General features: G+C 37.8%; 1 protein-coding gene across 6 annotated transcripts in view; it reads left to right on the forward strand.

Annotated features, from left to right (window-relative positions):
- prickle2b (prickle homolog 2b) overlaps positions 1–25,456 on the forward strand; it is a 213,918-nt gene that overhangs the window by 113,659 nt on the left and 74,803 nt on the right. Inside the window, exons 1-2 of one of the 6 annotated variants that reach the window (XM_063067966.1) lie at positions 906–1,244; positions 1,813–1,878. The exons of 2 other annotated variants lie outside the window; for them this stretch is intronic. The gene's annotated coding sequence lies outside the window, so the exon portion shown is untranslated. Of the gene's footprint in view, positions 1–905; positions 1,245–1,812; positions 1,879–15,012; positions 15,179–16,652; positions 16,672–25,456 lie in introns of those variants that run through there. 3 more of the 6 variants (XM_063067967.1, XM_063067968.1, XM_063067969.1) reach the window with 3 other exon arrangements.

A 25,456-nucleotide genomic window follows, 5' to 3' on the forward strand; every position in this document is an offset into this window, starting at 1 on the left:
AGGGTTTCACCTTAAGGCCAATTTTTAACTTAACTGACACATTTATGTGGATTCTAATGCTGTTTTTATGTTTCAGTTGATTTTGTACTATATTATCTGGGCAAATTAGGTTATAATTACTCTCAAAGTATCAGTATAGGAAATGCTTTTGAAGAAGTGTTTTCACTAAACTTCAATTTCTTCATCAATTTTGACTCCTTTATATTGTTCTTTCCTTTTAAACAGAAAGTAATCCTTGAGATAATTATGGATTCCAGATTTTGAATGTTTCAAAGCATATTTTAACAAATGAAGTAAATACTTAGATTTTAGAAATAAATCAAATTAATTTATGCAGTGATCTAATAAGTGTATTCCTACAGTAGCTGAGTATACTATAGCCCAGTCTTTGCAAGGAGGTTTGAATACAATTGCAGCACTTTGCAAGAGCAGCATTTCTTTAAAACTGAGTCATATGGAAAGGTACTGATAGTTCATCTTGTCCTCATGGTATAGTATTTAGAGTAGAGCAGCTCAGCAAAAATTGCAGGAACTGCATTCATTCTGCTGTGGAAATAAAAAAAAATGTCTGTATGCAATATTGCATGCTAGATGTATTACAACAATTAGTACCATATGTGGAGAGCTGATCACTTTGAATTCAGGGTCAGCAAATTATGTACAGCTGTCATGATCAAAAGTGCTCACTATATAGATTTATATACTTTCAATATTTGTTAAAAATGAAAAATAAACTATACTAATGAGATTGAAGTACTAGAAAATAAATATCAAAACGGTTCTAACCCCTATTTTGCAGGCACATAGGGAAAACAATGTACTATTTTTGCCATTCCTGGTTGATTTATGCAGAGTAGAACTTTTTCTAGCAGCAACCCCCTCTAGAGCAAAAGGAATGGAGTTGTGGCTGAAGCAGTGGGTTTGGCTTAGGCTGATGACTTTTGCCAATAGGCTGGAGGTTAGCTGGTTTTTTCGACAAGTCAGAGGGAATCTGAGAGAGCTGCTTACCAAGTGATCTGGCATTCTTTATTACACAGCCCTTGAATACCTAAGCCATTCCAAACGGCTGTTCTGCAGTGTATGAGAATGCTTCTCCACCTCTTGCTGAGTACCCCACAGGGCCTCGCCAAGCAGTTTCTATTTAATGTAGAAGCCATACTTTTCTCATTAAAAGGACATTGGAAGTGCTTCTCTCTTTCTTCTACAGTGGATATTAGAAAGACACAGAAACAATTCCAGTAAAGGTAAATGTTACACTTTTTAAATTTTATGGCCTGTCATAAAAATATTTGTACAATATTACTTTAAATATTTAATTTTGCTACAATGTTACGAGGCTTTTTTTCTGAAGCCAGTTGATCCTGAGCTTGTGTGGTGCTGCAGATTATAACAGGCATTGTTTTTATTAAACACTTTCTATTAAGATGTAATCTCTTCTGCTTTTTAATTTCACAGTCATCATTGCTTTTTGATATATTAAATTACTAAGGCAGTAGAATTTTGAAACGGCAATTTTATTATCATTTCAAGTGGGCTTGTGTAAATAATTGAATCATATTAAAACTGATTAGTGTTATGTTAAATTTTTGGGTTACTATACATATGTTAATTGGAAGTAGTTATGAACATAAGGCTTTTATATTTATCTCAAATTTCTTAAACCAAGAAAATATGATAAGCATATGTGTAGCATTCTAGACATAAATAACCTTTTTCTTTTTTGGGTCAATATGGGTCTTGAATGGGAAGCTGAATCTGTGGGAGTCTAAGGTTTATTTAAGCTTCTGAGTAGAGCTGTATGTGTCATTTCAGCTGTTGTTAGGATTTAAGAGGAATGACAGAATGCAAATGGTGAACCCTCTGACACCTGGTATTGCAGTAAGTTTAAAAATTTTAAGTCAGTTTCACAAAATATCTAATATATTCAGTTCTGTCTCTTTAACTATATAATCTCCAAATTTTTTCTTAGTTGTATAATGTTGAATCCCCAGGATTAAACTTTAGGTACCTTTCGTTGAAGAAAACAGAAACATTACCACTGTATTATTAGTTTCTTTTATTTGTCCTATAACTTGAACTGATTAATGTACATCACATTAATGATTTCAACATTGGTCTATATTCATGTGGTTTTTTGTCCATTGTTAATGATTATCAATGTGGTTTGCTTATAGGAAATAGTGTTGTCTATTTGTGAACAGCTGTTTTGTCCGAATGTTTGGCAGTTAGATAGAGTATTATTGGCCCCATATATTTAATGTATAACCTGTAGTCTTTGTGCAATAATTTGTTATTCTGATCATTGAAACTTTCTTAAATCTCTGGAAAAAATAAAGAGCTAAATAAGAATTGTGAACATGGCAACAAGTTGTTTTGAGGCAAGGTTAATCAGTATGTGCTTGAGAATTTTGCACGTAAACTACAAGCACATAGAGAATAATATTTTGATTGTGAATTGTATTGATTTTAATGCTTCTCCAATGATCATTATGTTTCTGTAAATGTAAAATTAATAAGGTAATGGAGCTTTCTAATGACATGTGAATGGTTTATTCAAGTCTGGCATTTAGTTTTTATTGCCATAGATTTTTTGGTTGTTCAGGAAACCAGCATCGTTTGAATTTAATTATACATCAACTGTTAAAAAGAAACAAAAATAATGTGGTTTCATTGTTGCGATTATGAATTATCATATTTGTACTGGGTTTGATTAATTAGAATATTTCTGCTGCATGATTTGTTTTGCCTTCAGCCATGGCCATATGAGTTAAACCAATTGCTGTGAATTCAGATATATGGTAATGTTATTGGTCTCAACAGTAATTTAACTCTTGGAGATCTGAAAGATATTTTACAGCATTTGAAAAGCGATAAAGTGACCAAATAATTATCTACTACTAGCTTGAAATGTTTTTGCAGCAAGTGAAAAGTACAAGAATCTTATGATAAGTACCCTATTCCTTTCAAAAGTGCAGAGCATTTTTTGTAATGTTTAGTTACTGATAATTAACTTTGTATACCTTAAGGCCATTGTTCTGCTTTTCTGATTATGGGCTCAGAAAACACATGTCCTTGAACTATACAAGGGAGAATAGTGTACAGGATGCACTGCTTTACATTTTAGAATTCTGGAGGCAATTAACTTCAGTTTAGAATAATGATAATCACATCTTAAATGTATGTATGTTTAAGAAATGTATTTAAAATTTGTTCAAAAATGAATTTCAACACTGCATTGAGGAGGCTTTTACTAAATTTCATTTGTCTTTTTGAAAGCACAAACTAACTCGAGGTGTAAGACATCTTGAAGGTAGTTTGTCATGAAAATAGTTTCTCAAATTTTGACTTATTAAACAAAAAAAGGAGAATATGGTAGCCACTATAAAGATAGATTTTCATATTATGTGGAATAATTCCTTTATGTTGTGTGAAGGTCTGAATTTCAAGTTGTAAAGGAAACTGAATATGTATTTGACATAATACATTCCTAATTAGTGAATAATTCATGATTCTACTATCACTGAAGTCTTTATCAGCATACTTCCAGTGTAAGTGATAGTGTAGTAAAGGCAGCAGACAATTGTCAGTAACTTACTGAGCTGGAACAATCACATTAGCACGAAGAAGCTTGTGATGAACAGTGACCATCTTTAGCAGACGAAAGGCTGGAGGCAGCATTTATGGGTAGCAGGAGAAGCAGTCCTGTTCCTCATGGCTCACAAAGGAGATCATTACTTCCAAATTTTCTGAGCTCTGGGAATCCCAGCTAGTGAGAGGTTATATTAAAAATGCGTTTTCAGCTGCACCATGGAATTGTGATTTAAATTATGATGAAAATTCCCATTCTCCAAAATAGGATGTATGTATGTATGTAAGTTATTTCTGTAAACCATGGCAATTGGCTGATGAACAGATAGGTCAAGATACCAATCCAATTTTGATTCCTTCCCTCCCTATCAAGGGGATGGGAGGTTAATATTTCAATCCATGCATATACTTTATTATGATGATTATGAAGATTTTGTTAACTGTATAACTAAACCATATTTCAATAACAAAAATCACTATACCATACCTGGATGTACAAGTTGATTTACCCTTGCACCAGTTTTGGTAGGTTAATTGTCTACAGTAAGTGGTAACAAATTGGAGAGGTAGCGGGGAGATGGGTGAAATGTTGATATGAGAGCAAATGAATGGATTATAGTACAATAATTGCAGAATGGGATTACTCTGAGAGCAGGAAGAGAGTCATTGAGCCAAATATCTTTCTTCAATGTCATTAGGAAATAAATGGAAATGCCTTTCCTTCTCAATGCCATTGCAAGTAGTGGAAACTGCAGAGAATGCGAGTTGTGGTCTGGATTGGAAGTCAGGAGGGAAAAGAACAACAGTAGATTGAGGGGGTAATGATAGGGAATAAGAAGTCAGTACATAGATCTCACTGATGAGGTGATCAGTGTGGGTAGGGAATCTCAGCATGTAATGAATTAGATGCTAGAAAGCACTTGGGGTGTAGGTGAGAATAATCAAAAACAAAAAGACCTGGAAAAAGATTTAAGCTCTCCATCAGTAGCACAAATAGCACTTGAACTAATAGTGAAACATGTGTCAGTTCTCCAGTTAAGATTTTCTACATTGTGCTTTGCCTGTATTTACATCATCCTTGTCTCCTAGGTACAATCTTGTGCATCAAAAAGATATTTGATGTCATTGTGCATGTAATATGCCCTCACTATGTGCACACTTCATTTCTGGTGAAAACTCCATGTCTAATTTTTGGTTCAGTACCAATTTATAATTCGCTTGATCACATTTTGTGATTTTTTTTTAAAAATGCAGCACCATGTAACAGAAGATTTGGCCCAACATCTTCCCAAGTCTAGTTGGCTAACTCTGCAGTTAAATACTATGCTGCTGACAAATTTCTTCCTGTTTAGGGAAATTGTTTCTATATGTGTGTTCTTCGTGTCATTTGTGGCTCAGTTGCTGAACTCTTGCCTGAGTTAGAAATTTGTGAGATCAAGTTCCACTCTAGAGAGATGAACATCTAATCCAAAGTGACACTGCCATTGTTGGGTGCATTGAGTAAATGCTGTGCTGTCAGAAGTGCTGTCTTTCAGCTGATAGGTTAAGTCAAAAACCTATAACTCTTCCAAGTAGATGTAAACACTCCCTTCCACAGATCCAAGGGGATTTATCCTTGGAGTTTTGCACGATATCAATTCCTTCTTCTGTTTCACAATAATAAATTATTTGGCCTTTAACACTGTTGAATGCCGTATTTGTTATGCACCAATTGGCTGCCATTTTTCCAAATTACAAGAGCGAGTACTGAAAGTATTCAAATGAGTATTTGGTGACAACCCAAAGACACGAAAGATGCAGTGTAAATTCATGTCTTCCTTGTTCTTTGTTTTGTAATCTGCTCTATACATTGTGCAGTCCTGTTGATCAAGTTTTTATGACATATAAATTGACTCTCAGAATTTTGATTTCTTCACAACGTAAAATGCAGCTGATGGAGGGAGTATTGCAATTGGTTGTACTCCAGTATACTATTACCGCTCTTGAATCATAGGGGATAACTTCACTTGCCCCATCATTGAAATGTTCCCACAACCTAAGGACTCACTTTCAAGGACACTTCATCTCATGTTCTGATATTATTACTCATTTATTGTTATTATTTCTTTCATTTTCTATTTGCACAGCTTATTGTCTTTTTCACATTGGTTGAACACCCAAGTTGGTGCGGTCTCTTATTGATTTTATTATGGTTATCATTCTATTATGGATTTATTGAGTATGCCCATACATAAGTCACCTGGGCCAGATGAAGTGCACCCTAGGATTCTGAAAGAGGTAGTGGTACAGGTTATGGAGGCATTAGTAATGATCTTTCAAAAATCATTGGACTCTGGCATGGTGCCAGAGGACTGGTAAATTGCAAATGTCATTCCACTCCTTAAGAAAGGAGTAAGGCAACAGAAAGGAACCTGTATTCCAGTTAGCCTGACCTCAGTGGTTGGGAAGGTGTTAATGATGAGGTTTTGGTGTACTCAGTGACCCAGGACAAGATAGGACAAAGTCAGCATGGTTTCCTTAAGGGAAAATCATGCCTGATGAGCCTTTTGGAATTATTTGAGGAGATTACCCATAGGGTAGATAAAGGGAATGCAGTAGATGTTTGATATGTGGATCTTCCGAAGACCTTCGACAAGGTGCCACACATGAGGCTGCTTACTACATTAAGAACCCATGGCATTCCAGGAAAGTTACTGGCATAGTAGAGCATTGGCTTATTGGTAGGAGGCTACAAGTGGGAATAAAAGGATCCTTTCTTGTTTGGTTACCAGTGACTAGAGATATTCCACAGGAGTCATTATTGTGACTGCTTCTTTTTATGCTGTATATCAATGATGCAGATGATAGAATAGATGGCTTTGTTGCCATGTTTGCAGATGATACGAAGATAGGTGGAGGGGCAGGTCGTGTCAAGGAAACAGATAGGCTGCTGAAGGACTTAGACAGATTAGAAGAATGGGCTAGGGAGTGGCAAATGAAATGCACTGTTGGAAAATGCATGGTCATGCATTTTGGTAACAGAAATAAGTGTGCAGACTATTTTCTAAATGGGGAGAAAATCCAAAACCCTGAGATACAAAGGGACTTGGGAATCCTTGTGCAGGAACACTCACAATGCGCTGGAGGAACTCAGCAGGTCATTCAGCATCAGTTAAAAAGATTAGTCAACGTTTCGGGCTGAAACCCTTCGTCAGGACTGAAGGAAGAACTTTGGGGAGGGTTTGAAGAATGCTGGTAGTTGAAAAAAACAGTAATTTGAAAGACAAAGGGGTGAGGGAGGGGAAGCAGGGAGGTGATTGGCAGGAGAACAATGCGCAGTAGTAGAAGGAGGCAGAACTATGAGGGAGGTGATGTGAAATAGGGATAGAGGAAGGGAGGGGGAAGGAATTACCGGAAGTTGGAGAACTCTATGTCCATACCAAGGGGCTGGAGACTACCTAGACGGTATATGAGGTGTTGCTCTTCCACCCTGAGTTTAGCCTCATCATGGCAGTAGAGGAGGCCATGTATGGACATATCTGAATGGGAATGGGAAGCAGAGTTAAAGTGGGTGGCTACCGGGAGATCCTGTCTGTTGTGGCGGATGGAGTGAAGGTGCTCGATGAAGCAGTCCCCCAATCTGCGTCGGGTTTCACCGATGTAGAGGAGGCCGCACCGGGAGCACCGGATGCAATAGATGACCCCAACAGATTCGCATGTGAAGTGAAGTGTTGCCTCACCTCTCCCGCACAATCACCACCCCTATCAACTCCGGAGACCTTCCATCCCCAGCCGCTAAACTCATTATTCCCACACCCCGTACCGCTCGGTTTTACCTCCTCCCAAAGATACACAAGCCTGACTGTCCCGGTAGACCCATAGTTTCTGCCTGCTCCTGTCCAACCAAACTTGTATCTGCCTACCTGGACTCCATTTTGTCACCCATAGTTCAGTCCCTCCCCACCTACATCTGCGATACATCCCATGCCCTCCACCTCTTCAATAACTTCCAGTTCCCCGGTTCCAACTGCTTCATTTTTACTATGGATGTCCAATCCTTATACACCTCCATTCCCCATCAAAAAGGCCTCAAAGCCCTCCGCTACTTCCTGGATAATAGACTTCACCACTTCCCCACCACCACTACGCTCCTCCGGTTAGTGGAACTGGTTCTCAGACTTAATAACTTCTCTTTTGGCTCTTCCCACTTTCTTCAGACTAAGGGTGTAGCTATGGGAACTCGCATGGGACCCAGCTACGCCTTGCTCTTTGTTGGCTATGTGGAACAGTCTGTGCTCCAAACCTATTCTGGTACTGCTCCCCAACTTTTCCTTCGATACATTGACAACTATATTGGTGCTGCTTCCTGCACCCATGCTGAGCTCGTCAATTTCATCGACTTTACTTCAAACTTCCACCCAGCCCTCAAGTTCACTTGGTCTATCTCTGACACTTCTCTCCCCTTTCTCGATGTCTTGGTCTCCATCCCTGGAGACAGACTGTCCACTGACATCTTCTACAAACCCACTGACTCTCATAACTACCTCGACTATACCACTTCCCACCCCGCCACATGCAAAAATGCTATTCCCTATTCCCAGTTCCTCCGTTTCCACCGCATCTGCTCCCAGGATGAGGCTTTCCATTCCAGGACATCTCAAATGTCCTCTTTCTTTAAGGATCGTGGTTTCCCTTCTACGGTGATCAATGATGCCCTCACCAGCATCTCCTCCATTTCCCGCACTTCGGCCCTCACCCCATCTTCCCGCCACCACAACAGGGACAGAGTTCCCCTTGTCCTCACCTACCACCCCACCAGCCTCCGGATCCAACACATTATCCTCCGCAACTTCCTCCACCTTCACCAGGACCCCACCACTAAGCACATCTTTCCCTCTCCACCCTCTCCGCTTTCCGCAGGGATCGATCCCTCCGCGACTCACTTATCTGCACGTCCATCCCCACAGATCTCCCACCCGGCACTTATCCCTGTAAGCGTAACTGCTACACCTGTCCCTACACCTCCTCTCTTGCCACCATTCAGGGCCCCAAACAGTCCTTCCAGGTGAGGCAACACTTCACCTGCGAATCTCTTGGGGTCATCTATTGCATTCGGTGCTCCCGGTGCGGCCTCCTCTACGTCGGTGAAACCCGACGCAGATTGGGGAACCGCTTCGTCGAGCACTTCCACTCCAACCGCCACAACACACAGGATCTCCCGGTAGCCACTCACTTCAACTCTGCTTCCCATTCCCATTCAGAAATGTCCATACATGGCTCCTCTACTGCCATGATGAGGCTAAACTCAGGTTAGAGGAACAACACCTCATATACCGTCTAGGTAGTCTCCAGCCCCTTGGTATGGACATAGAATTCTCCAACTTCCGGTAATTCCCTCCCCCTCCCTTCCTCTATCCCTATTTCACATCACCTCCCTCATAGTTCCGCCTCCTTCTACTACTGCGCATTGTTCTCCTGCCAATCACCTCCCTGCTTCCCCTCCCTCACCCCTTTGTCTTTCAAATTACTGTTTTTTTCAACTACCAGCATTCTTCAAACCCTCCCCAAAGTTCTTCCTTCAGTCCTGACGAAGGGTTTCAGCCCGTAACGTTGACTAATCTTTTCAACTGATGCTGACTGACCTGCTGAGATCCCCCAGCGCATTGTGAGTGTTCCTATGACAACAGCATCTGCAGATTATTTTGTGTTTAATCCTTGTGCAGAACACCCTAAAAGTTAACTTGCAGGTAGAGTTGGTAGTGAGGAAGGCAAATGCAATGTTAACATTCATTTCAAGAGGTCTGGAATACAAGAGCAGGGATGTGATGCTAAAGCTTTATAAGGCACTGGTCAGGCCTCACCTTGAGTATTGTGTACCGTTTTGGGCCCCCTCATCTAAGAAAAGATGTGCTGGCATTGGAGAGGGTCCAGAGGAGGTTCACAAAGATAATTCCAGGAATGAAGGGGTTATCATATGAAGAATGTTTGATGACTCCTGAGTCTATACTCGCTGGAATTTAGAACGATGAGGGGGGATCTCATTGAAATCTTTCAAATGTTGAAAGGTCTAAGCAAAGTCGATGTGGAAAGGATGTTTCCCATGGTGGAGGAGTCTAGGACAAGAGTGGACAGCCTCAGGATAGAGGGGCATCCATTTAAAGCAGAAATGTGGAGGAATTTCTTTTGCCAGAGGGTGGTGAATCTGTGGAATTTATTACCACAGGCAGCTGTGGAGGTCAGGTCAATGTGTATTTAAGGCAGAGCTTAATAGGTTTTTGATTGGACATGACAGGTTACAGGGAGTGAGGCTGAGGAGGGAAAAAAGAGAATCAGCCATGATTGAATGGCGGAGCTGACTAGATGGGCCAAATGGCCTAATTCTGCTTCTATGTCTTATGATCATATGGTCTAAAATGAATCTGTAATGTATATGTGATAAATATGTGTTTTGATAATATATTAACTTTGAACTTTGAGATAACTGATTTATTGGTGATGAGGAAATAACTATTATTGTGTGGAAGCTCCACAGTCTAGGGTCCTGCAGCCCCTCAAACACTAAGTCCTGTATCAATACTCAGTGTAAGTCCTCTCCAACACTTGGAAGTTGTATTGCCCCAGGAGGCCACACAAATGGCAGTAGTGCCTTGTACATAGAATGTGCTAATATTACCAATGTATAGAAGCTATAAATATACACACAGTAGCCACTTTATTAGGTACATCCTGTACCTAATTAAGTGGCCACTGAGTGTATGTTCATGGTCTTCTGCTGCTGTAGCCCTTCCACTTTAAGGTTTGACATATTGCGCATTCAGAGATGCTCTTCTGCACACCACTGTTGTCAGGCATGGTTATTTGAGTTACTGTCATTTTCCTGTCAGCTTAAACTAATCTGGCCATTCTTCTCTGATCCCTCTTGATCCCTCTCATTAACAAGGTGTTTTTGCCCCCAGAACTGCTACTCACTGGATTTTTTTTGTTCTCGCACCATTCTCTGTAAACTCCAGAGACTGTTGTGTGTGAAAATCCCAGGAAATCAGCAATTTGAGATACTCAAACCACCCCATCTAGCACCAGCAATCATTCCGCAGTCAAACTCAATTAGATCACATTTCTTCCCCTTTCTGATATTTGGTCTGAACAACAACTGAACCCCTTGACCATTTCTGCATATGTTTATGCATTGAGTTGCTGCTACATTATTGGCTGATTAGATATTTACATCATCGAGCAGGTATACCTAATAAAGTAGCCACTGAGTGAATAGACAGATTGACACCATAAATTTAGAAAAGACCATGCACTGTTGTTCTATAACTTTATTGAACCTCATTTATGTCATTGAACCTCCCCTTTCTAAAGAAGAAACCAGTGAACCACTGACAAAGTTAATCTACCATCATTATTTGAGAAGTTGTTGGAATCTATTTTTCTTGAAATGGTACCAGGGTGTTGAAGATTGGCAGAATCAGTATGGTTTTATTACAAGGAAATAACATTTGATTAATCTGTTTTATTTTGAGGTTGTAACTAGCACGATATGTTAGGGTGAACCGTTGATGTGATGCATTTGGACTTTTACTAAGATGTCCCATAAAAGATGATCAAACCAAATTAAAGCACGTAGTATGAGTAACAACATACTGACTGGCATTGAAGCTTCATTGACAGGTAGAATTCAGAGAGCTGAAATGAGTGGATCACTTTTATGTTGAAGCTTTGACTAATGGGGTGCTCCAGGAATCAATGTACAGTTGCTCTTCACTATACTGTATATAGATCAGTGAATTAGATGATGGAAATCAAGTGTAATGTATATAAACATTTTATAATTTTGGTGGCAGTGTGATCCTTGATCTTATTGAATGATGAAACTGGCACATGGTACTGTAGACTATCTCTAATTCTTATGTCCTTTCTATTACAGTTGTCATTAGTCCAATCTTTCACCATAAGACTAATTATAAAAGTAATATCACAAATAAACACACAAGCTAGTTTAGAAAATGGCTTCTCAAAGTTTGCAATCTACCAACAGAATTGCAGTCACTGTCTGTTGTCCACCACTTAAAAAAAACCTTTATTATTGGCCTTAGGAAAGCAACATATGTATAAGATTAAAGACATTTTTTTAACTCTCCAAGCTTAGATGCAGGCAAATATTAATGCACATATCAAATAACAGGCCACATGTTAGTGCAAAATCAAGGTACTGACAAATCTAGAAATATGAAATTAAAACACAAAAAGCTGCAGATTATAGAGTAATTTTTTGTGTAAGAAACATGGAAGGAGAGTGGAGAGGAGAAGGATGATGAGGAAGTTCAGTTAACCAGCAGATCTGTTAAGTTTTAGTTGCTTAATTATGTGTGTCATTCATGCTTCTGAGAATGGGGTGAAATTTACATTTTCACTCCACTTTTAGTTCATTGAGGAAGCACAGACTTCCTCAAGATGCTCCATATTAATTTCAGTAGGAAGAAATGACTGCAGGGATAATGGTAAGTGCAAATCAAAATATTTTTTATTTGACTGACTTGATTTAATTGTGTTCTGTTGACTTTTTTACTGTAGTGTACTCTTAATCAAATTCACTTCCCTTATTTCAAAACAATCTAATAAGCACAGGTATATATTTTTTTAAATCTTGTATAATCATAGCAGCCATCTTAGAGTATAATATTTCTTATTTCAATAATGAGTTATGAAACTAGAAATTTCTATCTTAATGATTCTAGCAACAAGTTTTAATATCTTTTCAAATTTAGTTTGTCTTTCATACAAAAAAAGTCATTCTTGCCTCCTCATTTCTATACAACAAACTATAATTATAGTGCTAGGCTGTGGAAATGCCTGAATAGGGCAGAAGAATACTTATGTACATCTCATGGGGAAATAATTACCAGTATGCTGGCTGGTGACGTGGCAACTAGAAATCTGATTTTCATTTCCACAGTTAGTATACCATACAGAATTATACACCTTTTACCACCTACACTTGGATGCAGCCTTAGAATCTTTTGAAAGCTATCTGTCAATTGCAAGTGTTAAAATGTGGTCATTTTGTATTTGTAAGGTATTAATAAGCTTATCCTTTATAATATTTCAGCTGACTGCTTAATCAGTGGATCCTGTTTTCAGGAAATTGCAATATTTGTTGCTGGTCTATCTGTAGCTGAAATTGATTTTGTTGTATGCTGTAATATTTTAGATATGTTATTTAAACCAGAGTTTGTTGATTTTACATATTCTTAATTTATTGCACGCCACATAGCTATGAAGTTGTTGCATTAAAAAAAAGAAACAATAAGCAGAACTACAAAGCTCAAAGACAGTTTGCAGCAATCTACAGTATGTGCTAATTTCTGCCAAAAATAGCTTGCAGGAGTTAAGATGTAAATCTAACTTCTTACAGACGTGAAAGGTATCCAGCATCTTAACTATTTTAAGGACAAAAATTAAAATAAAATTAAGCTGATAGTTGCAATCAACAGTTAAACACTTTTCAAAAATCATGCCTTTTTATTGTGCTGAGATTTTATTTAAAGTAAAGCACAGATGGGTTGTCTTTCAGAAGGATGATTGCTTTTGTTATATTTGCTTAATTCTTGAACTAAACAATGTGGCCATTTTGTTTGGGGAAAAGAGAATGGAAAGAGTTAGCTGATTCCACTGGAAATGTAAAACAGATTTTTTAAAAATACATATTTGACAACCTGTTGCAAATATATCAAATCAGACAAAACCTGAGCCCATTATAATGCTTTAAGCAGCATTATTGGCCAAATGAATGTAATATGGTGGATTCCAGTTAATTGGGACACATCAGGACCAGTACATTTTGACCCAATAAGACGGCTACGCCAATTAGCCGAAGTTTCATGGAAATATTTTAAAAGCTATAAAAAATGACCATTTAACTGAGTAGCCAATTATGTTTTTAAATGAAAATAGAACAGATTAGAACACTATCAATAGTACTACAGTACTATAATACTATGTATTAGTTCTTAATAGTTATTGACAGAGAAATTAATCCCGTGTATGCTGCCGTGTCCTTTTCATTAACTGTAAATGAACAAAATCAGCACAAACACTTAGTGTAGATATATCGTCTGCCTTCATACATTCCATTCGACAGATGCATCCTCAAAATCTTCACGGTGTAGTGTTTAACAGTCACGCAAGTGCACACAAGTGACGCTAGTTAGAAATTTTCAGCAACAGACTCCTATCCCAATTAAATGGCATAGTGTCCCAACTAAATGAAGAGAATCCCAGCCATTTTCTCAATTTAGTGTTTGTTATTTAAGAATCGGCCCAAATAAGTCACTGCCTCGATTAACTGATGGTCCAATTAACTAGAATCCTCTGTATTTATAAGCACGCTACTTTTCCCTAAGCAAAATACACACTACAGTTATATATTTGTGCTTAATTCTTGAGGTGTTGTACTTATAAATTTCTGAGGAATAATTAATAAAGCATGGAGGGAGAGAATTTGATCTTCTTTACTAATAAATAGCTACATATAATTTTGCATAATTCTGGAGAGACGTTACTGTCTATCATGAAATATAAACAACAGGAATTCTATCTTCTTTGTCCTCTAAGTGAAAACTCTGAAACAGTTGAGCATACAGAATAAGAAGATAGATGGATTATCTCTGGTCATTGTTGAGCTTGGGCAGCAGGAAGGTTGCCAGAATGGACTATAGCACTGTTGAATTAGTGAAAGGAAAATTAGTCACAGTTTCTGCTCTTGATTGCTATCCAGCAATCCTGTTGGATGTGTGTGGGTGTACTCGATTAGTACAGCACTTGGTTTATCCTTGTAATTCTCTCTAATCAAATGACCTATGCTGAGCCTTGTGCATGCACAATGATTATTTGCATGAAGGGAGAGTGGGCAGTCAGTGACTGTGGAAACACATGAAGAGATGAAATTGGAAGAGAAAGAAAACATGGGAAAGGCTCAATTATTTCATCTGGAACAAACATTAAACAGTATTGCATAAAATAGTCATAATTATATCACTTTTAAGATGATTCTAATAACAAAATGTATGATCATTAAGCTAACATATACAAACTTTAATTCTTTTGTCTATACTTTTCAAATGTAATTTTAGGTGGCAGTGGTTTTAAATGAAGTGGTTACAGCAGAAAGGAAATAATATTACGATCTGGTTTTGTAAGAATCACAACAGTAATTAGCAAGTCTGCCTTTCACACATAAGGCAAGTATGATGGTATGTTAATGGCCTTGTGGGAAGCCTGCTGAAAGGAAAATAGAGGCACAGATGCAAAGCAGAATGTTCCAAATCATTCTTAAATATATTTGGTGCAAAGGACTGCATCACTGATGATGCAGGCATTCGAAATCCAAACAAACGTTATGTAAATCAAAACCATTTAAAGCTAGCACAGCAGGAAGAAAAATAAGAATTCCGATAACAAAGTGGAATACATTTTTTCGTTTGCTTTCATATTGTGCTTAAGCTTTGATAAAGCTATAATTACAAGGATCTACATAGTTAAAAATTGCTGTCCCCAATGATTTCTTTCTCAGCCTGCAGAAATTCAGAAACATAGAAAGACCTATTGAGTAAGTGATTCAGTAATCTTTCTGGCACTGTTCTCCGTCTCGTGGTCATGCATTTATTCCAGACGTCTTGATATTTAAAGTTTCTTCGTATTTTATGTTTTATGGTTTTCACTTTACAGTTAGTCTTTCTGATGAATAATAGCTATTTGCATAATTGATCTTGTTTTTCATAATGAAGCATTGATTATTATTCATACTGGAAGCTATTTTATCTCTTGGACTAAATGCACTTTGGATAAAATATCTTTTATTCATTTTAATTAACGTTCAAATTACATGAAAGTGTAGTTATTTCATTCATTGAATGCTTAGATATGTTAAATATTTTGATTTAAGGTATTAACTTAAGTTGTCTGTTTTCTGATTTCTCCTTTGCATTACGGTTATAGAGCATTATTTTAACTAACCTTGACTGAATTTAGCATTAAAATGTAGTAAGCACTGACTATTCTATGCAAAGGAGCAGAAGTGTTGTAAATGCTATATATGAAATCACCACCATGTTGTAGAAGGGCAACCATGTTATTCACAGCACTGTGTAGTTGCATGATTAATTCTTGTAAATAAGCAGTTAGTTACAACATTTAGTTTTAAATCTTAAAGTGGTCATGTGGAAATAATGGAGTTTTAATTTGTAACAATACTGACCTTTCAATTTATGTAGTAATTTTACATTATTTTAACAAATAGTTCATATTTAAATGCATATATTTTTGTACAGTGATAAATGAATACTTTAATAGTACAAATCAGTGGGTTTTATTGATTTATAAACTGTTCAGATATGGGCAAGGAATAACCTTGAAAATCAAAATGACTGCAGATTCTGGAAATCTGAAATAATGACAAAAAGTTCTGGAAAAAGTCAGCAGGTCAGGCAGCATCTGTGGGAAGAGAAATAGTCAACATTTTAGGTCTGTGACCCTTTGTCAGAATTTGTCATGTCTCTGAGGTGGATGTTCTCTTATTTGTCATCCAAAGTGTAAATTTCTTCAATGCTAGAATTCTTTTAGAGTGATCCTGTTTTCCTATTTCTTAACAACTTGCTTATTAGTCTGCTGTTTATTACTTGACAGAACAGTAGACTACAGATAAACGGGCCTTTGGTTAATTGGAGTAGCCAGTTATTTGGGACAACTCTTAAAATACAAAACCTAATTGAGAAAATATCTGGGATTCCCTTCTTTTATTTGGGACATTATGCTCTTAATGGGGCAGGAAACTTCCCAGACATGATCAGTCGAGCATACTTGTGTGGCCACTTAACGCTACACCATACTTAGAGCAAACAGTTTTTAAATAGCGTCATTTGTGTGTGTTTGTGTTTAAAAGAAAATAGTGATTGTCACTGATAGTTGGCGAGAAATAAGCAGTAAGACAATTCTGACCTGTTTTGCTCACTGCAGTTTCAAACATTCAGGCTTGGAGATGCCAGAAGCAGCCAGGAGTGAAATTGAAACCATTTCACTACTTCAGCTACGAAGAATTTGAAGGTATCAATAAGCATCTGAATGTTACGATGAAAATAAAGATTTGGAGGATCCAGTTATTAACAGCATTGTGTGAAGGCAGTCCATCATCTGCACTAGATGACTGTGCTGATGTTGTTCATATACAGTCAAAAGAATGCGTGTGAATGAATTTCTCTGTCGATAAGTATTAGGAATTAATACACAGTTTTATAGTACTGTAGTGGTATCAGCAGTGTTCTAATTTGTTCTGTATTTCACTTAAATACATAATTTGTTACTCCTTTCAGTTAGTCCTGATGAAGGGTCTCGGCCCGAAACGTCGACTGTACCTGTTCCTAGAGATGCTGCCTGGCTTGCTGCGTTCACCAGCAACTTTCATGTGTGTTGTTTGTTACTCGTTTATCTTTTTTATACCTTTTTAATTATTTCCATAAAACTTTGGCTAATTGGGCAAAAATATACTGGTCCCAATGTGTCCGAATTAACCGGAACCCACTATATATGGTGCCTCACACACAGTCATCTCAATTTTCTAGTTTGCTAAATCATATGCTTTATCTCATCAGGAAATATGATTGTTAAATAGACAAAGCTTTACTTTAAATGGATTTCAGTTACTTCTGTTTTAATGGGCCAGATTGTTGAATCCACTGACCCATTGGTTGTCAGCTTTTACTTTCTTTTCAGCTCAGCAAGTGGCTAAGCACAAGAAAATGTACAGTAGGTGCTGAAGTCTGGAGCAAGAATCAAACTGTTGGAGGAACTTAGCGCGTCAAGCACCACAACTTTGCTTCTACAATACTTGACCTGCTAAGTTCCTTCAGCAGTTTGTTTGTTTGTTGAGCTAGGTTGTTGGAGCTGCTTGACATGCCATAGCCTCCTATATCCCCTCCCCCTCAGATTTCACAGTCCCTTGCCATGGTGCAAGGAATAAGGAATCTTCCTACCTTTCTGTTGACCTACAATCTCCACTGGCAGCAATCCAAAGTCCCTTGGGAATTTTCACTGCTTATGGACTTCTAAACGATGTGAGGCCTCATGCAAGTGAGATATAGCATTTCTGGGAGGGGAGGGGTGAATCTGCATTTAATTTAATATTTTACTTTTGGCTTCTTGTATTAGAGCTTAGCATAATATAAGATCCATCCACCTGGATGGTCTGTGCAGATCAGGGCATGCAAGAAGACAAGAGCTGTATGTGTTTGTTTAATATTTAGTGAACTGGAATTGGTTTATTGCTGTCACATGTACTGAGATATAAAGAAATGCTGGTCTTGCATACTCATCATACAGATCAAATCATTACACAGAGCATTGAGTAGAACTATAACAATACAGAATAAGGTGTAACAGCTACATAGAAAGGGAAGTACAATTAAACAAGCTGCCAGATCATAGCAAGGCATCACAATGAGGTAAATTGTGAGGTCGAGAGTCCAACTTATTGCACCATTCCATATTCTTATTACTGTGGGTTAGAAGCTGTCCTTCAGACTGGTGATGCATGATTGCAGGCTTTTGTATCTTCTGCCTTATAGGAGAGGGGAGAAGAGAAACTCTCTGATGGGGTCTTTGATTTTTCTGGCTGCTTTACAAACAGAGTCCATTGAGGGGAGGCTGGTTTCTATTATGTGTTGATCTGTGAGTACAATAAGGAACGGCATTGAGCAACAGACAGAGGGAAAGTAAATCATATGTTGACAAAGCTCAGTCCTTTTCTTCCATCTGGAGTCCATCTGATATATGGAGTTTACTGAATCCTTACACAGTTCATTTCTAACATTACCATCACTCATTGTGAACAATTTCTGCCATTTTGTATTGATGCCCTATAATCTTCCTTACATATCACTGTCTATTACATTGAAGATCATGTGGTGATTTCACATTCCACCAAGCAAAGCTAGCATATTAGTCAAATTGATTTGATCAAGATATTGGCAGTTTTGAGCTAGATTATTTAAAGCCCTTTATGAGTCACAGATCATTAATTGTAATTGAGCTAGCCACCACTGCTGCCTGAAAAAGTAGTTCATTTTAGTGAAATACTAATACCAAGGTACTAGTGTCCAAAATTCTGATACTGAACATAATGATATGAAATGCTTGAATGGAAACATAGAAACATAGAAAATAGGTGCAGGAGTAGGCCGTTCGGCCCTTCGAGCCTGCACCGCCATTCAGTATGATCATGGTTGATCATCCAACCCTGTACCTGCCTTCTCTCCATACCCCCTGATTCCTTTAGCCACAAGGGCCATATCTAACTCCCTCTTAAATATAGCCAATGAACTGGCCTCAACTGTTTCCTGTGGTAGATATTTCCACAGGTTCACCACTCTCTGTGTGAAGAAGTTTTTCCTCATCTCGGTCCTAAAAGGCTTCCCCTTTATCCTTAAACTGCGACCCTTCGTTCTGGACTTCCCCAACATTGGGAACAATCTTCCTGCATCTAGCCTGTCCAATCCCTTTAGAATTTTATACGTTTCAATAAGGTCCCCCCTCAATCTTCTAAATTCCAGCGAGTATAAGCCTAGTCGATCCAGTCTTTCATCATATGAAAGTCCTGCCATCCCAGGAATCAATCTGGTGAACCTTCTTTGTACTCCCTCTATGGCAAGAATGTCTTTCCTCAGATTGGGGACCAAAACTGCATGCAATACTCCAGATGTGGTCTCACCAAGGCCTTGTACAACTGCTGTGGTACCTCCCTGCTCCTTTACTCGAATCCTCTTGCTATGAATGCCAGCATACCATTCGCCTTTTTCACTGCCTGCTGTACCTGCATGCCCACTTTCAATGACTGGTGTATAATGATACCCAGCTCTCGTTGCATCTCTCCCTTTCCTAATTGGCCACCATTCAGATAATAATCTGTTTTGCTGTTTTTGCCACCAAAGTGGATAACCTCACATTTATCCACATTAAATTGCATCTGCCATGAATTTGCCCACTCACCTAACCTATCCAAGTCACCCTGCATCCTCTTAGCATCCTCCTCACAACTAACACTGCCGCCCAGCTTCGTGTCATCCGCAAACTTGGAGATGCTGCATTTAATTCCCTTGTCTAAGTCATTAATATATATTGTAAACAACTGGGGTCCCAGCACTGAGCCTTGCAGTACCCCACTAGTCACTGCCTGCCATTCTGAAAAGGTCCCGTTTATTCCCACTCTTTGCTTCCTGTCTGCCAACCAATTCTCTATCCACATCAATACCATACTCCCAATACCGTGTGCTTTAAGTTTGCACTAATCTCCTGTGTGGGACCTTGTCTAAAGCCTTTTGAAAATCCAAATATACCACATCCACTGGTTCTCCCCTATCCACTCTACTAGTTACATCCTCAAAAATTCTATGAGATTCGTCAGACATGATTTTCCTTTCACAAATCCATGCTGACTTTGTCCGATGATTTCACCGCTTTCCAAATGTGCTGTTATCACATCTTTGATAACTGACTCTAGCATTTTCCCCACCACCGATGTTAGGCTAACCGGTCTATAATTCCCCGGTTTCTCTCTCCCTCCTTTTTTAAAAAGCGGGGTTACATTAGCCACCCTCCAATCTAATGCATCCACTATTTCTTGGGCTACTTCCTTAAGCACTGTGGAATGCAGACCATCTGGCCCTGGGGATTTATCTGCCTTTAATCCCTTCAATTTACCTAACACCACTTCCCTACTAGCATGTATTTCCCTCAGTTCCTCCATCTCACTAGACCCTCGGTCCCCTACTATTTCAGGAAGATTATTTATGTCCTCCTTAGTGAAGACAGAACCAAAGTAGTTATTCAACGGTCTGCCATGTCCTTGTTCCCCATGATCAATTCACCTGTTTCTGACTGTAAGGGTCCTACATTTGTCTTAACCAATTTTTTTCTTTTCACATATCTATAAAAGCTTTTACAGTCAGTTTTTATGTTCTCTGCCAGTTTTCTCTCATAATCTTTTTTCCCTTTCCTAATTAAGCCCTTGTCCTCCTCTGCTGGACTCTGAATTTCTCCCAGTCCTCAGATGCGCCGCTTTTTCTGGCTAATTTGTATATTTCTTCTTTGGAATTGACACTATCCCTAATTTCCCTTGTTAGCCACAGGTGCACTACCTTCCCTGGTTTATTCTTTTGCCAAACTGGGATGAACGATTGTTGTAGTTCATCCATGCGATCTTTAAATGCTTGCCATTGCATATCCACCGTCAACCCTTTAAGTATTATTTGCCAGTCTATCTTAGCTAATTCACATCTCATACCTTCAAAGTTACCCTTCTTTAAGTTCAGAACCTTTGTTTCTGAATTAACTATGTCACTCTCCATCTTAATGAAGAATTCCACCATATTATGGTCACTCATAATATATGCTTAACAGAATAAATGCTTAACAGTATATCTTTACTTCAATTGCTCCTCACTGAACAAAGGATACCATTTGGTGTATCTGCATCTAACTACTACTTTTTATAAAGTAGCACCCTTTATTTAAGAATAGTACTTTGATTGTGTTCAATTGTTAAATCATAAATCATTAAATAAATATAACATTATCCATTGTGATACAAAGTTTTCTGTCATCAAAGTGAACAATTCTGCTGCCATTGATGTGCAGAAACTCACATGATCTTCCACATGCTAATTCAAGCCAATGTGGCTTCGAATTCTGTAGTGAGCACTTCTGCATCAGGAGTTCAGCAGGAACAGTGAGGCTTTGCCAAGTGATACAAAGTTTGGCTATTACTGTTAAATAAGTCAGTGTACAGTGAGTCTGATGATGCAGTCTAAACTTAAAGTTCATTTGACATAGAACAACATGAATACTACTTATGAAATAAATTAACACAATTTTGAGGAAGCATTTTGACAATTTAAATATTGATTGTTGGGATCACAGTTAATCAATAATTGAACTATAATACAATTCAATCACTTTCTATGAGTAAAGCTCAATATATTTGCCCAGTGATTCTGAAATAAGCAATCTGAATGTCCAATGATGAAATATAATTCAGAGAAATTCTAATTTTGGTATAAATTTTACTTGTTGTTGTTTTTAAATGAGTTTAAAAAAAAACCTGATTGAATGAGGACTAACCAATCAGGAGGGACGGATGACAATGGTATAAATACCACCAGACTAGACATGCCCAGGTATCATCCCTGATAAAGATGGCAGAGTGTGTCATCAAAATGTTGGTTAAAATCAATGCCTGTACCCGGCTGGAAGCTCAAGAAGGGTTTATTCGTAATATATGCCTGGAAAGCACTAAATCCTTTTACCAGTTTAAAAATTGTCATTAAAATATTTTAAAATTCTTTGTTACAGGAAGGAAACACATAGAAAACATTGAATATTAGAGGAAATATGCTTGCTTTTTCAACTGAAAAGCTCAATAGTTTTAAAGTAAATTACTTGACAAATATGTCATATTTCACAAGATATCGTTCTTGTGCATGTTTCTAGGCATTTTGTCCTATATGTTCAACTGCACAACATGCAAAATTGTGAAGAAAATTGTTTTGAAGTGATAATAGCCAATTTTATACACATTTTTGAGTGAATTAATGGCAATAGCCATGGACTTATGGTGGATGTATTTCCAGCATCCAGGTTGTCTAAATAGTGCAACACCCAGTGAGATATTCTGAAACAGAACTGCATATTCTGTACAATGCCAGATAAACCAAATTCTAACTGTGCTGGACATTCATCTGAATGTGATTTAAAAGATCATGCACATCTGTCCTGAAATCGGGAAGAGCATTGCACAGCATTCCAGAAAATAAAGGAGATAAGCTAACCCAAATTAAGATCCTAGTCAAAATATCTCCAGATGGTTTCCGCAGATTACCACTCAAAACTGAGCAGTGTAAATTTCCAGAAGAAATTCTACAAAAGAGAAATGGCTTCCTATCTTTCTCATCAAAAATAAGTAAAAGGCACCTGAATAAAGAAATGATACCCAAGTTTTAACTTCACCTCTCTGATCTCAGGAAGTCACTGCGAGGTCACGATACATCCGTACTCAATCAGCTATCAGAGTTTGGCAAACAATGAGTGCATGCTGCAATAATAAAGCATTGGTAGTGTCTCTACGGGGAATGGGAGTTGGAATAGAGAGAATTAAGGAGAAAGAATCCTGATAAGTGTTCTGAAGAATATGCACATTCCTTACACAAAGACACTTGTAGCAGTCTGTTGTCAGGAAATAGTCATAAAGAAATATGACATGGAAACAGGCTTCTTGGGCAAACGAGTCCACATTGATCATCAAACATCCATCTATACTAATGCTACATTAATTTCTTTTTGATTCACCCCACATTGTTTTTAACTCTACTGGGATTCTACCATTCATCTAAATACTAAGACAATTTACTGTTGCCAATTAATCTACCAACCCGCACAACTTTGGGAGATGAGAGGAAACTGGAATGTCTGGGGGGAATCCATCAGGTCACTGAGAGAATGTACAGACTCCACACACCCATGAACAGGATTGAACTCAGAGATCTGGAAATGTAATGCAGTGAATCTACTAGCTGAGCCACATAATGTGTGTAAGGGCACAATTGTCTATGAATGCCTGCTCTATTGAAAACCCAGCAATGGCATCAAATATCCTTTCCAGCTGTAAATACAAAATATGTATTCACCTGAAATCAAGGGTTCACCATTTTTCCAGTAGAACTTTGGACTTCTGCAAAATAACAGTAATCGACAAAGTGTTATTGATGGAATGTGCATCCTGAAAGCTCTCATAATTGCCTTCAGTCTTATATGAGATTCTACCTCCACTAGCTCCTCAGGTGGTATTTCAGCCATCCTGAAGGTAAAAATCTTCAAATGCCCTTACCTTAAACCAATGGCCTTTTATTTATTTATTGATATCTATACTAAGGGGAAAAGTTCATCCCTCCATCCATCCATCTTTGTTTCTCATAATTTTATATACTTTAAACAAGTCTTCTGTCTAGCCTTAAATGCACCCAATGACCCAAGTACAAGGCTGAAATTCCCGTAAGATTCCTTTAACTATAAATTGATCATAGACTCAGTTAAAGAGTTCAGAATAATTAAAATAAGCATAAAGTTGCAGAACATGATAGTTGAAAAATAAAATTCAATACTGTAAATCATTGACCTGCCTGATAATTCTTTTTATCATGAATAAGATGATACCAGAGAATTGAGTTCAAGAGCCATGAAGTAATGTTGCAGCTGTACAAAACTCTGGTTAGACCACACTTGCATTATTGTGTTCAGTTCTGGTCACCTCATTATAGAAAGGATGTTGAATCTTTAGGGATGAAATTTATCAGTATGCTGCCTGGATTGGAGAACGTGTCTTGTGAGGATAGGTTGAATGACCTGGGGCTTTTCCCTTTGGTGTGAAGGAGGATGAGAAGAGACTTGATAGGGGTGTACAGGCATATATCAAGTGGACAGCCAGAGACTTTTTTCCCAGGGCAGAAATAGCTAATACAAGGGGCATAATGTTAAGGCATTTGGCAAAAAGTAAAAGGGGATGTCAGAGGTAAGGTTTTTAATGCAGAAAGTGGTGAGTGTGTGGAATGCACTACCAGGGAAGGTGGTAGAGGCAGATACATTAGGGACATTTAAGAGACCCTTATATAGGCACAAGAATAATAGAGAAATGAAGGGTTGTGTGGGAGGAAGGGGTTTGATTGGTGCTGAAGTAGGGTAAAAGGTTGGCACATCATCGTGGCCAAAGGGCCTGTACTATGCTATAATGTTCTAAGATGAGGTAAGATTAGCTTTATTTATCACATGTACAGTACATGGAAACATGGTGAAATGTGTTGTTTGCGATGTTAGGCTGTACACATGCCATAAAATCTCCCAGCAGAGAGGGAGGCTATTACATCCCTTGCACCTTTGCCAAAACTAGAAAAAGATTCCATGTTTGAATGATCAAAAAATTCATCATGGATGATAATGCTCTGATGCGTACTAATTTCAGTACAGTAATTTCAACACTCAGGTTTTATGAGGGCCATTCTGTTTTCTTTGACAGTAGTTGAAAAGTTTCTGTGTGGGCAGTAGGGAAGCATATTAAATTCCTATCAAAACTTAGTTAAAAATATATCCAAAATGTAATGGGATTCTACAAATAGTTGATTCCACCGATATCATTGATGTTGGAAATCTATCCACATTGTTCCTCATGTAATATTACAAAGTTTATCATTAGATTTCAGGGTTATGTATTTATTAACCTTTATGTAAATGATTTGTATAAACCATTCATTGCATTAATTTTTAATAGAGAAAAAAAATTGTTGGCATCATTAAGTTCCAGATTATTTGATGAAAGAAACCTAAAGTAAAAATAAATTATGTTGAAGCACAGAAAGCAATTTTCAAGATAATTTTGCAAGTAGTGTATATAAATGGAATAGATTTTGTGTTGAAATTAATACTTAAAAAGGGAAACAAAAGCTTACAAAAATATACCTTTGACATATAATTAAAATTGCATGTATAATCCTTTCATGCTCTTCCTCGGGTTATATAAAGCTGATCCTTCAAAAGAAAGTAAAGAACAATAGGCTCTTTAAAATGCCACTTACAGCTCACTAGGAGCCCACCAGCTTCATTCTTTTAAAATGTAGGAAACAGCAGCAATCCAGTTGGCTTTAATTCAGAAAATTAGCAATTGCCATTCATTTTACAAGGAGCAGAGCTTACTTGGCAGTGTTAAAAAGCATCATAAAGCCGTGCAAAAGTCATAAGAAATTAAAAATGGCATAAATAATAGTGTTAGTCTCTGATGGATGTACGGTAATAT

This window comes from Mobula hypostoma, chromosome 15, assembly GCF_963921235.1.
Source record: "Mobula hypostoma chromosome 15, sMobHyp1.1, whole genome shotgun sequence".
Taxonomy (NCBI): Eukaryota; Metazoa; Chordata; class Chondrichthyes; order Myliobatiformes; family Myliobatidae; genus Mobula; species Mobula hypostoma.